This window comes from Myotis daubentonii, chromosome 3 (genome assembly GCF_963259705.1).
Source record: "Myotis daubentonii chromosome 3, mMyoDau2.1, whole genome shotgun sequence".
In the NCBI taxonomy this organism is placed as follows: Eukaryota; Metazoa; Chordata; class Mammalia; order Chiroptera; family Vespertilionidae; genus Myotis; species Myotis daubentonii.
In genome coordinates, this window is record NC_081842.1 from 152,368,343 (window position 1) to 152,384,590 (window position 16,248).

Below are 16,248 nucleotides of genomic sequence, written 5' to 3' on the forward strand. Positions count from 1 at the left end.
CGCCCTCCTCAACAATTGATTGCCTTGTGGGCCAGTGGCCTGGTCCTCCCTCTGCAGGGCAATTGTGGGGCAATAGCTGGCCCCCAGACCAATGGCAATGCACCCAACTTGGCTGGCCTGGCACCAGTGTGTGTCATAGCATGGTTGTCCAGAAGGTCATCCGGACGGTCATTCTGCTGTTCAGTTGTTCATTCAATTTGCATATTATGCTTTTATTATTATAGATTGGGGGTTGCAAGAGGCACCAGATGAGGAGTAGCAGAAATCGGTAAAGGAAATCTAAAGTACAGTCTTACAGGTATAAAATAAATAAGTCATTAGGATATAATATACAGCATTGCTCCTAGAGTAAATTATACTGTACTAGAGGCCCGGTGCACAAAAATTTGTGCACTCGGGAGGGAGGGGGGTTCCTCAGCCTGGCCTGTGCCCTCTCCCAGTCTGGGACCCATCGGGAGATAACGACCTGCTGGCTTAGGCCTGCTCCCAGGTGGCAGAGGACAGACCCAATCCTAGGTGCAGCCTCTGGTAGGGCTCAGAGCAGGGCCGATTGGGGAGTTGGGGCACCGCCCCCTGTCATACACAGAGCAGAGCGATTGGGAGGTTGCGATGCCACCCTCAGTCATGCTCAGGGTAGGGCCGATTGGCGGTTGGGGCACCGCCCCCTGTCACACTCAAGGCAGGGTCGATGGGGAGGTTGAGGCGCCACCCCCTGTCACACACAGAGCAGGACCAATCGGGGGTTATGGGCGCTGCCCCCTGTCACACACAGAGCAGGGCCCATCAGGGGGTTGGGGCGCCGCCCTCTATCACCCACAGAGCAGGGCCAATCAGGGTGTTGGGGCACCGCACCCTGTCACACAAAGAGCCTCAGGGTGATCAGGGGTTGGGGAGTGCCCCCCTATCAGGCACAGAGCAGGGCTGATCAGGGGGTTGGGGCGCCTTCCCCTGTCACGAACAGAGCAGGGTGGATAGGGAGGTTGTGGCTCTGCTCCCTGTCACACACAGAGCCGCAGGGTGATCAGGGGGTTTGGGCACTGCCCTCTGTCACTCTGATCCCGGTGCCAGGAGGCCTCGCGGCTCTGCTGATCCGGGTGCTGGGAGGCATATTACTCTTTTACGATGTAGGGTAGAGGCCTGGTGCACGGGTGGGTGCCAGCTGGTTTGCCCTGAAGGGTGTCCTGGATCAGGGTGGGGGTCCCCACTGGGGTGCCTGGCCAGCCTGGGTGAGGGGATGATGGCTGTTTGCAGCTGGTCACACACCCTTCAGGGTGGGGGTCCCCACTGGGGTGCCTGGTCAGTCTGGGTGAGGGGCTGAGGGCTGTTTTCAGGCTGGGGGTGACTGAAGATCCCAACTGCTCCTTTTTTTCTTTATCTTTTTTAATTCTGAGCCAGCTTTAGCTTTGAGGCCTGGCTCCAGCTCTTAGGCCTCTGCTGCTGAAAGTAGGTTTCTGGCCTTTGCTTACAATGTTGTGATCCTGCTGGCTGAAGCCCGGCAGACTAAAGCAGGTTTCTGGGGTTTGTTTAGCTTCTATATTTGTAACATAGTTGCTTAGAGTTGCAGCTCAGAGGCCTGCAGCGGCAGGCAGGGAATGTTGGAGTCCTCCATCACTGAAGCAAGCAAGCCTCATGTTAGTTTTAAGCTGCCTGGCTGCTGGCCGCCATCTTGGCTGGCAGTTAATTTGCATATCGCCCTGATTAGCCAATGGGAAGAGTAGCGGTAGTACGCCAATGACCATGTTTCTCTTTTATTAGATAGGATTGCATATTTTAAAGTTGCTAAGATAGCAAATCTTAAAAGTTCTGATGACAAGAAAAATATTCTGTAACCATGTATGGTGATGAATGTTAACTAGACTTACTATAGTGATCATTTTGCAATATATACAAATATCAAAACGCTATGTTGTACACCTAAGACTAATATGTTATATGTTAATTATAACAGTAAAAAAGAATTAAAATATTTCACTAATTAAAATGTCATAAAGTGATTCAGGGGGTGTTTTGGTGAGCAGTGTGCAAGGGTGATTTCTTTCTGGGATTCTTGTCCAGATGGATTTGATGAATAAAGCCAAAGACAAAAGTGGTAGGTAAGAAGTACAGAAATTTTATTGCAAACAGACACTATCTCTAAAACTTATAATCCTATGTTTCTATCCTAAGATTGTCTCTTGTCTGTTCAGGTTGGAGCTGCTTTTGGTCTGCCTAATGTTTGCTTTAAGATCTAGCAACCATGTCTTGCCAAGCCTTGAGACTGAAACTGCTGGCTTCTCTGCTCAAAGAGTAAAACAGCCTCTTTTTTTCCTGGCCAGAGATGTTTTATGGGTTACCCCTATGGCTCCCAGCTGCTCAGGCCAGGGCTGCTTTTGATCTAACATATGGCTGCTTAATTGTTCAGACCAAGATGCCCCTATTCTCTCTGGATCCCCCTCCCTTCCTGTCTGCCTAATTAAGCTAGCTAGTTACACTTACCTATCAAAAGCAAAAAGCAAGGCATCAACTACGAAAAGGTAATTACAATGCAAATATCAATCAAAGAACTCCTATGCAGATTAAATAAAGAATTCCCTTGCCTGGCTGGTGTGGCTCAATGGTAGAGCATCAATCTATGAATCAGGAGGACATAGTTCAATCCCAGTCAGGGCACATGCCAAAGTTCCAGGCTCAATCCCCAGTGGGGGGCATACAGGAGATAACCAATCAATGATTCTCTCTCATCATTGATGTTATTTTTCTCTCCCTTCCTCTCTAAAATCAATAAAAATATTTCCTTGAGATTAAAAGGATTTTTCCTTCATCAATTTTCAACCTTCTGGAGAACCAAGATGGCGGCATAGGTTAATGCCGGAGTTTGCTGCTTTGAACAACTACTTCCAAAGTGAAACTAAAAGACGGACCGGACATCACCCAGAACCACAGGAACGCTGGCTGAGTGGAAGTCCTACAACTAGGAGGAAAGAGAAACGCATACGGACACTCAGAGGAGGCGCAGTGCTGAAGTCAAATTCTGAGGTGCCCAGTGCACCGAGCGGGCTGGCGGCGGAGGGCGCGGTTGGCGTTTTCAATCAGGAGGGAGTCGCAGACTCTGAGCTCCAGATACAGGCGAGTCTTTAGGGACCCAGACTCAAACGGGAGAAGCGGAACTGTCTGGCTTCGGTCAGAGCGAGTGCAGCTTTCTCTCCCAGCTTTGCAGCGGGTGCTGGAACTCAGAGAGGCAGAGCCCCTGGGGACAGGGCTGAGAGCCGCCATAACTGCTCTCTCCGGCCCACCCTGTTGATCCTGTTCGACCCGCCCTGCCCAAGTCCTGCACAGAGGCATTTGCCGGATAGCCTCAGGCAAAGGCTAGATTAGCACCTCCCTAGAGGACAGAAGTTCTCTCACTGCTGACACAGCTGATTCTCATAGCCACTTGGCCTGGAGGTCAAACCCTCCCTGGTATTAGCTACAACAATCAAGGTTTAACAATAAGACTTCGAACAAAGACCACTAGGGGGTGCACCAAGGAAGCATAACAAAATGCGGAGACAAAGAAACAGGACAAAATTGTCAATGGAAGATATAGAGTTCAGAACCACACTTTTAAGGTCTCTCAAGAACTGTTTAGAAGCCGCCGATAAACTTAATGAGATCTACAAGAAAACTAATGAGACCCTCGATGTTATATTGGGGAACCAACTAGAAATTAAGCATACACGGACTGAAATAACGAATATTATACAGACGCCCGACAGCAGACCAGAGGAGCGCAAGAATCAAGTCAATGATTTGAAATGCGAGGAAGCAAAAAACACCCAACTGGAAAAGCAAAATGAAAAAAGAATCCAAAAATGCGAGGATAGTGTAAGGAGCCTCTGGGACAGCTTCAAGCGTACCAACATCAGAATTATAGGGGTGCCAGAAGATGAGAGAGAGCAAGATATTGAAAACCTATTTGAAGAAATAATGACAGAAAACTTCCCCCACCTGGTGAAAGAAATGGACTTACAGGTCCAAGAAGCACGGAGAACCCCAAACAAAAGGAATCCAAAGAGGACCACACCAAGACACATCATAATTAAAATGCCAAGAGCAAAAGATAAAGAGAGAATCTTAAAAACAGCAAGAGAAAGAAAATCAGTTACCTACAAGGGAATACCCATACGACTGTCAGCTGATTTCTCAACAGAAACTTTGCAGGCCAGAAGGGAGTGGCAAGAAATATTCAAAGTGATGAATACCAAGAACCTACAACCAAGATTACTTTATCCAGCAAAGCTATCATTCAGAACTGAAGGTCAGATAAAGAGCTTCACAGATAAGGAAAAGCTAAAGGAGTTCATCACCACCAAACCAGGATTATATGAAATGCTGAAAGGTATCCTTTAAGAAGAGGAAGAGGAAGAAAAAGGTAAAGATACAAATTATGAACAACAAATATGCATCTATCAACAAGTGAATCTAAGAATCAAGTGAATAAATAATCTGATGAACAGAATGAACTGTTGATTATAATAGAATCAGGGACATAGAAAGGGAATGGACTGACTATTCTTGGGGGGGAAAGGGGTGTGGGAGATGCGGGAAGAGACTGGACAAAAATCGTGCACCTATGGATGAGGACAGTGGGTGGGGAGTGAGGGCGGAGGGTGGGGCGGGAACTGGGAGGAGGGGAGATACGGGGGGGGGAAAAAGAGGAACAAATGTAATAACCTGAACAATAAAGATTTAATTAAAAAAAAAATTTTTTCAACCTTCTTTTCTCAAGGCACACATAAAGTAATTACTAAGGCTGCTCTTTTAAGAATTAGTTTATGTGTGTCATGAGATAAAAAAAAAAAGAGAGAAGGTTGAAAATCATTGCCTTAAATCAATCTCACATACTGAAAAGTTATACCCTTTAAAAATACCTCCCTGCCCTAACGGTTTTGCTCAGTGGGTGGAGCATAGGCCTGCAGACTCAAGGGTCCCAGGTTCAATTCCAGTCAAAGGCATGTACCTTGGTTGCGGGCACATCCCCAGTAGGGAGTGTGCAGGAGGCAGCTGATAGATGTTTCTCTCTCATCGATGTTTTTAACTCTCCATCCCACTCCCTTCCTCTTTGTAAAAAATCAATAAAATATATTAAAACAAAACAAAACATAAAGCACATATGTACATACGTCAAAATAATGGAACTATTAAAAAAATAAAAATAGAATCCCAGCAACAACACAGAGGAGGGAACTATTAAGAAACTAGCTCTGGATAGTTGACCTCTCCAAATCAGTTTTAGCTGCGATAGAGAAGCCATATAGCCTCAGAGGCCAACCCCAGAACACTGCCACCCAGAGGCTGAGCCACAAACTGACTCTTTGCTAAACACAAAATAAGGCAGTCTAGGAAACAAATACTGCCTGCTTTAAAATAAGGACTGTGGTTTACAACACAGAGGAACAGTGTATCGCAGGGAAACTCAACACTCTCCTGAATACCTGACAGGACTAAAGGCGAGCCAGACTGAAGAATAGAAGAACCAAAGGAACTTCAATACTGCAATTTTTTTTTCTTTTTTCACCTTTTAACTAAGAAACCAATTTTTTTTCCTTTTTTTCCTTTTTTTTTCCCTTCTTTTTCCATCACCTGATTTTACCCTTTTAATTACTACCTTCTTATTTTTAACCAGTATTATTACTGCTACCATTTTACCATCTTTTAAAGTGCCATTTTATTTTCTCTTTATTTTATTTTGGGATTAGTGATCTCCATTCTATTTTCATCATTATATTATTGGTTGTTTCTAGTTTGCATCCATCTCCGGGAGCTGTTGCTGGAATTTGCTGGGATTAGTGGCGGTTCTATAGGAGTATTCTCCTCATATAAAAAGTCTCTTCCCCTCTTCTACTTCATTCTCTCTTTTCTCTCTTTTTTTTCTTTTCTTTTCTCGCTTTTATTTTCCCCCCTCCTTTTTCCCAATTTCATTTTTGCACTCCTTTTTTTGGTCCCTACTTTTCTTTTCTTTTTTCTCTTTTATCTTTTTCTCTTCCTTCTTCCTTATCCCCTAATTCTCTTAATTCAGGTGGTCACCTTTATTTGGGGTTATTAATATCGTGAATATATTTGTGTTTAGTGCCTGGTACGTGGTGCCTTGTTGTGTTGTATTTTGTGCCCTTAAATCAATGCAGCAGATCCAAGCAACAGCAGCCTCCTGAACACCACACCCTCTGCTGAGGAACAGCAGCTGTATGTGAAACCGCCCCCCACCAGCCAGAAGAGCCACCACAGCTGTGAACAGCACCCATCAGAGGAACTGCTGCCAACTAAAGAGCAGCTGCTACCGCAACCGCCCGAAGAGCAACCACAGACCAAGGAGTCGCTGCCACCCAGGGAGCAGGCACTGAACGACTCAACATCTAGATATGTCAGTGAGATCAAACATGGGTAGACAAAGAAACCCCCAAAGGAAAGAGAAGGAGGACTCTCCAGAAAAGCAGCTAAGTAATGCAGAGGCATGCAACATGACAGAAAAAGAATTCAGAATAAGGGTCCTAGAGTGCATAAACCGGAGGGAGGAAAAAATCGACAACCTCGGCAAGAAGCAAGAAGAAACAGATGAAAAAATCAATAACATATGGAAGAAGCTAGAAGAAACAGATGAAAAAATCAACAACCTAAGTAAGACCCAAGAAGAAATGAAGACTGATATAGCTGCAATGAAAAACACCATTGAAAGTATCAACAGTAGACTAGGAGAAGCGGAAGACTGAATTAGTGAATTAGAAGACAAGGAAGCAAAACACACCCAAAATGTACTGCAATTGGAGAAAAAAATTAAAAGACAGGAGGGGAGTCTAAGGGAGCTTTGGGACAACATGAAATGAAACAACATATGAATAATAGGGGTACCAGAACAACAGAAAGATGAACAAGGATTACAAAATCTATTCGAAGAAATAATATCAGAAAACTTCCCTGAGGTGGGGAAGAAAAAAGTCACACAAGCCCAGAGAGTCCCAAACAAGGTGAACCCGAAAAGACCCACACCAAGACACATCATAATTACCATGGCAAATGTTCAGGACAAAGAGAAAATCTTACAAGCTGCAAGAGAGAGACGGAAAGTCATATACAAGGGATCTCCCATTAGATTATCAAATGATTCCTCAACAGAAACACATCAGGCCAGAAAAGAATGAATGGAAAAGTACAAAGTGATTCAAAGCAAAGGACTGAATCCAAGAATACTGTATCCAGCAAGGCTATCATTCAAAATTGAAGCGGAAATAAGAAGCTTCACAGAAAAAAAATGGCTAAGGGAGTTTATCACCACCAAGCCACCAATGCAAGGAATGCTAAAGGGTCTGGTATAAAAAGAAGAAATAAAAAGCTCAGAAAGAAAACAGCCACACAAAAAAAGAAATGGCTACAAACAAGTACCTTTCAATAATAACTTTAAACGTAAACGGACTAAATGCTCCAACCAAAAGACATCGAGTGGCTGAATGGATAAAAAAACATGACCCATACATGTGCTGTCTACAAGAAACCCACCTCATTAGAAGGGACTCACACAGACTGAAAGTGAAGGGATGGAAAAATATCTTTCAGGCAAATGGAAAGGAAAAGAAAGCTGGGGTAGCAATACTTATATCAGATGAAATAGATCTCAAAGTGAAGGCCATAACAAGAGATAAGGAAGGCCACTTCATAATACTAAAGGGATCAATACAACAAGAAGATATAACCCTGGTACACATATCTGCCCCCAGTGCAGGAGCACCCAACGACATAAAAAAACTCCTGGAAGATATCAAAGGAGAGATCGACAACAATACAATCATAGTAGGGGACTTTAATACACCACTGACACCACTGGATAAGTCCGCTAGACAAACAACCAGCAAAGATACAGCAATCCTAAATGACTCACTATTTCAGATGGACTTAATAGACATCTTCAGAACACTTCACCCCAAAGCCAGGGAATATACGTTCTTCTCAAGTGCTCATGGGACATCTTCAAAAATAGACCACATATTGGGTCACAAGCAAAGTATCCCCAAATTCAAGAAGATTGAAATCATAAAAAGCATCTTCGCAGACCACAATGGCATAATATTAGAAATAAACTGCAATAAAAACAACCCCAAATACTCAAACACCTGGAAGCTGAATAGCATGCTATTTAATATTGATTGGGTTACCAATGAGATCAAAGAAGAAATTAAAAACATCCTGGAAACTAATGACAATGAAAGCACAACAATCCAAAACCTATGGGACACAATGAAAGCAGTCCTGAGAGGGAAGTTTATAGCTCTACAGGCCTATATCAAAAAACAAGAAAAAATGGTAGTAAATCATCTAACTCTACAACTCAAAGAATTAGAAAGAGAGCAACAAGAAAACCCCAGAGTGAGCAGAAGGAAGGAGACAATAAAGATTAGAGCAGAAATAAATGACATAGAGAACAAAAAAACAATACAGAAAATCAATGAAACCAAGAGCTGGTTCTTTGAAAGGATAAATAAGATTGACAAACCTCAAGCCAGACTCACCAAGAAGCAAAGAGAGAGGACCCAAATAAACAAAATCAGAAATGATAGAGGCGAAATAACAGACCCCACAGAAATACAAATGATTGTTAAAAAATACTATGGACAGCTCTACTCCAACAAACTAGACATCCTGGAGGAAATGGGCAAATTTCTAGAAAAATACAACATTCCAAAACTCAATCAGGAAGAATCTAAAAATCTCAACAGGCCAATAACTATGGAAGAAATTGAAGCAGTCATCAAAAAGCTTCCATCAAACAAAAGCCCAGGACCAGACGGCTTCACAGGGGAGTTTTACCAAACATTCAAGGAAGAAGTAAAACCTATCCTCCTCAGACTACTACAAAAAATTCAAGAGGAAGGAACACTTCCAAGCTCATTCTATGAAGCCAGCATCACCCTAATACCAAAACCTGGTAAAGACAACACAATGAAAGAGAATTACAGCCCAATATCCCTCATGAACATAGATGCCAAAATCCTCAACAAAATCTTAGCAAATCGGATCCAGCAGTACATCAGAAAGATCATACACCATGACCAAGTAGGATTTATCCCAGGGATGCAAGGATGGTACAATATCCGCAAATCAATAAACGTGATACATCACATAAACAAATTGAAAGAAAAAAACCACATGGTCATATCAATTGATGCAGAAAAAGCATTTGACAAAATTCAACAACTATTTTTGATAAAAGCTCTCAGTAAGGCGGGAGTAGAAGGATCATACCTCAACATAATAAAAGCCATTTATGACAGGCCCACAGCCAGCATCATACTCAATGGACAAAAACTAACACCATTTCCCCTAAGAACAGGAATAAGCCAGGGATGCCCCCTCTCACCACTCCTGTTCAACATAGTATTGGAAGTGTTAGCCATTGCAATTAGGCAAGAAGAAGAAATAAAAGGCATCCAAATTGGAAAAGAGGAAGTAAAACTGTCCTTATTTGCAGACGACATGATATTATACATACAAAACCCTATAGACTCCATCAAAAAGCTACTAGACTTAATACATGGATTTGGCAATGTAGCAGGATACAAAATTAACCCCAAGAAATCTGAGGCATTTCTATACACCAATAGTGAACTTTCAGAAAGAGAGATTATAAAAACAATCCCATTTACCATCGCTCCAAAAAAATTAAGCTACCTAGGAATAAACTTAACTAAAGAGGTAAAAGACCTCTACTCAGAAAACTGCAGGATGTTGAAAAAAGATATAGAGGAAGACATAAACAGATGGAAGAATATACCGTGTTCATGGATTTGTAGAATCAACATCATTAAAATGTCCATACCTCCCAAAGCAATATATAAATTCAACGCACTTCCCATGAAAATACCAACGGCATACTTCATAGATCTAGAACGAACTCTCCAAAAATTCATCTGGAATAAAAAAGACCCCGAATAGCTGCAGCAATCCTGTAAAAGAACAAAGTAGGTGGGATCTCAATACCAGATATCAAGATGTATTACAAAGCCACTGTTCTCAAAACTGCCTGGTACTGGCACAAGAATAGGCATATAGATCAATGGAATAAAATAGAGAGCCCAGAAATTGGCCCGAAGCAATATGCTCAATTAATATTTGACAAAGGAGGAGAACCAAGATGGCGGCATAGGTTAACGCCGGAGTTTGCTGCTTTGAACAACTACTTCAAAAGTGAAACCAAAAGACGGACCGGACATCACCCAGAACCACAGGAACGCTGGCTGAGTGGAAGTCCTACAACTAGGAGGAAAGAGAAACGCATACGGACACTCAGAGGAGGCGCAGTGCTGAAGTCAAATTCTGAGGTGCGGAGTGCGCGGAGCGGGCTGGCGGCGGAGGGCGCGGTTGTTGTTTTCAATCCTGAGGGAGTCGCAGACTCTGAGCACCAGATCCGGGCGAGTCTTTAGGGACCCAGACTCAAACGGGAGAAGCGGGACTGTCTGGCTTCGGTCAGAGCGAGTGCAGCTTTCTCTCCCAGCTTTGCAGCGGGTGCTGGGACTCAGAGAGGCAGAGCCCCTGGGGACAGGACTGAGAGCCGCCATAACTGCTCTCTCCGGCCCACCCTGTTGATCCTGTGCGACCCGCCCCGCCCAAGCCCTGCACAGAGGCATTTGCCGGATAGCCTCAGGCAAAGGCTAGATTAGCACCTCCCTAGAGGACAGAAGTTCTCTCACTGCTGACACAGCTGATTCTCATAGCCACTTGGCCTGGAGGTCAAACCCTCCCTGGAATTAGCTACAACAATCAAGATTTATCTATAAGACTTCGAACAAAGACCACTAGGGGGTGCACCAAGGAAGCATAACAAAATGCGGAGACAAAGAAACAGGATAAAATTGTCAATGGAAGAAATAGAGTTCAGAACCACACTTTTAAGGTCTCTCAAGAACTGTTTAGAAGCTGCCGATAAACTTAATAAGATCTACACGAAAACTAATAAGACCCTCGATCTTATATTGGGGAACCAACTAGAAATTAAGCACACACGGACTGAAATAACGAATATTATACAGACGCCCGACAGCAGACCAGAGGAGCGCAAGAATCAAGTCAATGATTTGAAATGCGAGGAAGCAAAAAACATCCAACTGGAAAAGCAAAATGAAAAAAGAATCCAAAAATGCGAGGATAGTGTAAGGAGCCTCTGGGACAGCTTCAAGCGTACCAACATCAGAATTATAGGGGTGCCAGAAGATGAGAGAGAGCAAGATATTGAAAACCTATTTGAAGAAATAATGACAGAAAACTTCCCCCACCTGGTGAAAGAAATGGACTTACAGGTCCAAGAAGCACGGAGAACCCCAAACAAAAGGAATCCAAAGAGGACCACACCAAGACACATCATAATTAAAATGCCAAGAGCAAAAGATAAAGAGAGAATCTTAAAAACAGCAAGAGAAAGAAAATCAGTTACCTACAAGGGAATACCCATACGACTGTCAGCTGATTTCTCAACAGAAACTTTGCAGGCCAGAAGGGAGTGGCAAGAAATATTCAAAGTGATGAATACCAAGAACCTACAACCAAGATTACTTTATCCAGCAAAGCTATCATTCAGAATTGAAGGTCAGATAAAGAGCTTCACAGATAAGGAAAAGCTAAAGGAGTTCATCACCACCAAACCAGGATTATATGAAATGCTGAAAGGTATCCTTTAAGAAGAGGAAGAGGAAGAAAAAGGTAAAGATACAAATTATGAACAACAAATATGCATCTATCAACAAGTGAATCTAAGAATCAAGTGAATAAATAATCTGATGAACAGAATGAACTGTTGATTATAATAGAATCAGGGACATAGAAAGGGAATGGACTGACTATTCTTGGGGGGGAAAGGGGTGTGGGAGATGTGGGAAGAGACTGGACAAAAATCGTGCACCTATGGATGAGGACAGTGGGTGGGGAGTGAGGGCGGAGGGTGGGGCGGGAATTGGGAGGAGGGGAGTTATGCGGGGGGGGAGGAACAAATGTAATAATCTGAACAATAAAGATTTAATTAAAAAAAAAAAGACAATAAACACAGAACCTGGCTGGAGATCCTGGATAGAACCAGGATTCCTCTCTCCTCTTCCATTAAAAAAAAAAAAAAAAAAAATATTTGACAAAGGAGGTAAGAACATACAATGGAGCCAAGATAGTCTCTTCAATAAATGGTGTTGGGAAAATTGGACAGATACATGCAAGAAAATGAAACTAGACCACCAACTTACACCATACACAAAAATAAACTCAAAATGGATAAAGGACTTATTTGACAGGAAACCATAAAAATTCTAGAAGAATCCAAAGGCAACAAAATCTCAGACGTATGCCGAAGCAATTTCTTCACTGATACAGCTCCTAGGACACTTGAAACTAAAGAGAAAATGAACAAATGGGACTACATAAAAATAAAAAGCTTCTGTACAGCAAAAGAAACCATCAACAAAACAACGAGAAAACCCATATGTGTGGGAAAACATATTCACCAATGTCATATCTGATAAGGGCCTAATCTCCAAAATTTACAAGGAACTCATACAACTTAACAAAAGGAAGATAAACAATCCAATCAAAAAATGGGCAAAGGACCTAAATAGACACCTTTCAAAAGAGGACATTCAGAAAGCCAAGAGACATATGAAAACATGCTCAAAGTCACTAATCATCCAAGAGATGCAAATCAAAACAACAATGAGGTACCATCTCACACCTGTCAGACTGGCTATCATCAACAAATCAACAAACGACAAGTGCTAGAGAGGATGTGGAGAAAAAGGAACACTTGTGCACTGCTGGTGGGAATGCAGACTGGTGCAGCCACTATGGAAGACAGTAGGGAGTTTCCTCAAAAAACTGAAAATGAAACTCCCATTTGACCCTGTTATCCCACTTCTAGGAATATATCCCAAGAAGCCAGAAACGCCAATCAGAAAGGATATATGCACCCCTATGTTCATAGCAGCACAATTCACCATAGCTAAGATCTGGAAACAGCCTAAGTGCTCATCAGTAGATGAATGGATTAGAAAACTGTGGTACATCTACACGATGGAATACTATGCTGCTGTAAAAAGGAAGGAACTCTTACCATTTGCAACGGCATGGATGGAACTGGAGAGCATTATGCTAAGTGAAATAAGCCAGTCAATGAAGGAAAAATACCACATGATCTCACTTATTCATGGATAATAGAGACCATTATAAACTTTTGAACAATAATAGATACAGAGGCAGAGCTGCCTCAAACAGATTGTCAAACTGCAGCGGGAAGGCCGGGGAGGGTTGGGGGGCAGGAGGTAGGGGGGTAAGAGATCAACCAAAGGACTTGTATGCATGCATATAAGCATAACCAATGGACATAAGACACTGGGCGATAGGGGAGGCTAGGGGACTGTCTAGGGCAGGGAAAAAAATGGACACATATGTAATACCCTTTGTAATACTTTAAGCAATAAAAAAAATAAAAAAATAAAAATACCTCCCTGCCAATAAGCATATATAAACAAATGGTTTTAAATCTAATAATACTAACATGCAAATTAATTGGATCTATGACTATCTTTTAGAATAATCCAAGTATTCTAGAGACTGCAACTCCAAGTACACTGGAAAGAGAGGAAATTTACCTTTCTCTACCCAGCATTTAAAAGAAAAAGTCACTATCTTTTACAATAATCCAAGTATTCTAGAGACTGCAACTCCAAGTACACTGGAAAGAGAGGAAATTTACCTTTCTCTACCCAGCATTTAAAAGAAAAAGTCTTTGGATCTGTCCCTGTTCATCAGTCTATGTTGTTCTCTATATTCCACAAATGAGTGAGATCATGTGGTATTTATCTTTCTCTGACTGGCTTATGGACAACAGGGGGATGAGAGCATGAGCGGGGGTGGGGGGAGAATGGGGGTTTAATGCGGGGGGAGGGGGATGAGGACACATTTGTAATACCTTGACTGATAAAGAAAAAATAAATTAAAAAAATAAAAGAAAAAGTCCCCAGGAAGTTTTTCAAACAGCCTCACCTGAAAACAAAAAGCAGGGAAACTGCGCAGAATTCATAGTACTAAACAGAAAGTAGCTGTTTTCTTGATATCTAGTCTATTCCTGAAACTAAGAGCTTGTTCCTGCTTCCACTTACAAAGAACGTGTTCAATACAAATACTGTCCATTTGTTCTTAATCGACACAAGATATTCCTCACTCATGAGAAAAACAAAAGCCAGAGACTTTTAATTTATAAAAGGGCTGATCAGACTGTCTAAGGCAGTGAGGATAAAGGGAGACTCACAGCACCAGTATTTCAGTCCACATTTGCAAACACAGAGCCATGGATGAACCTAATTTGATCTTCTTCTTAACATACTGACTCATCATTTAAGGAAATCCCAAATCAATCAGCAGGGCCTTGTGACCCAATTAACTGCTATCAACAAACCACTAGCCCTGGCCACTGTTGCTCAGTATGTCAAGTGTTGTCCCCTGCAGCAAAAGGCTGCAGGTTCAGTTCCAGGTCAGGACATTTGCCCAGGATGTGCGCTTGATCCCTGCTAGAGGGTCTGTGGGAGGCTGCTTGGCTCTCATGTTGGTGTTTCTTTCTCTGTCCCCCTCCCTTCCTCTCTTTCTAAAAATCAAAAACAACCAAATGAAAACATTGGACACCTTTAAACTGTATGTACTGGTGTGTGAAATGCAAATAATAAAACCTACATTATATGCATGTGCTGAAGAATAAATTGAATGGAGTTAATGACACCTGCAAAGATATTAGAACCACAGCAGTGTTTGCATTTACTACCAGTTTGGTGATTCTGACACTAGAGACCCAGCACATATGGGGTTTGGACCCCACACTGTACAGCAGAAGGATGTGCTAGACCAGGGGTGGGCAACCCCTGGCACGCGTGCCAATCATGGCATTCAATTTCATTTCATTCAGCTCAGTAAAATGAAAAAGAAAGAGAGGGATAAAAGCCTCTCTGAGCTTTTCTTGGTGGCAGTTTCCAACCTCTTTACTTGGTACAAGTCTATTCAGATGAGCTATTCTTCTTGGGGCAGTTTCAGTAGTTTGTGTCTTTCTAGTAATTTGTCCATTTTTTTTAATCTAATTTGTTGGCATGTGGTTGTTCATACTATTGCCCTATAATCTTTTTTTTTCTGTCAATAGTAATGTTCTCTTTTTCATTCCTGATTTTAATAACTTGAGTCTCCTTTCTTTTCTTCTTGGCCAGTTTAGCTAAAAGTTTGTCAAAATTGGTTTTCAAAGCACCAACTTTTCTGTCATTGATTTTTTTTCTATATTTTCCCATTATTCATTTCATTAATGTCATTTACATAAATCTCTATTTTTTCCTTCTGCTTGCTTTAGGTTTAGTTGGCTCTTATTTTACATTGTTCTAAGGTGAAAGGATATTAATTGAGATCTGTTGTTTTCTCAGTGGTGCTCCAGGAAATATAAATGATATGTTTCTCAGAATATATTTCAGTCTGTCCTCTGTATCTCTGAATGTTTCTATTTTATTTGTTAGTTTAATTTGTTCATTAGAGTCCACATGTAAGTGAAATCATGTTATTTGTCTTCCTCTGCCTGGCTTACTTCAATTAGCATAATACGCTCCAGGACCTCGAAGGGGAGGGGGATTGAGAGATTGGGTGAAAAAAGTGAAGAGATTAAGCAAAAAAATTAAAAAAATTAAACCCTCACATATATAGACAACAGTGTGGTGATTACTAGAGGAAAAGGGAGTGGCAAGGTAGAAGAGAGAAAAGGGGCATCAATGGTGACAGAAGGAGACTTGACATTGGGTGGTAAACATACAATATATGGATGATGTGTTAGAGAACTGTAGACTTGAAAACCATATAACTTTATTAATCAATGTCATTCCAATATATAAAATAAAATTAAAAAGAAAAAATATACCTCAAATTTTGCTAAATTAATCCCAGTGAAACATAGAACAGTTACTCCTATAACTCTATTCCTTCTTAGCTCCATTTACACTAGAGGCCCAATGCACAATATTTATGTTTCCCTCTGGCACCTGGGACCCGGACTTCCCTCGCAGCCCCGGCTTCATCTGGAAGGATGTCTGGTCTAATTAACATATTACTTTTTATTATTATAAATATATATTACAAATTACATCTATACATGTAACAACCCCAACAATACATTTTGATAGTTATTAATTTATATGATTTTATGTCTTTTAAAGAGAATGAAGGAAAAAGAATAAATGTATAGGGCTT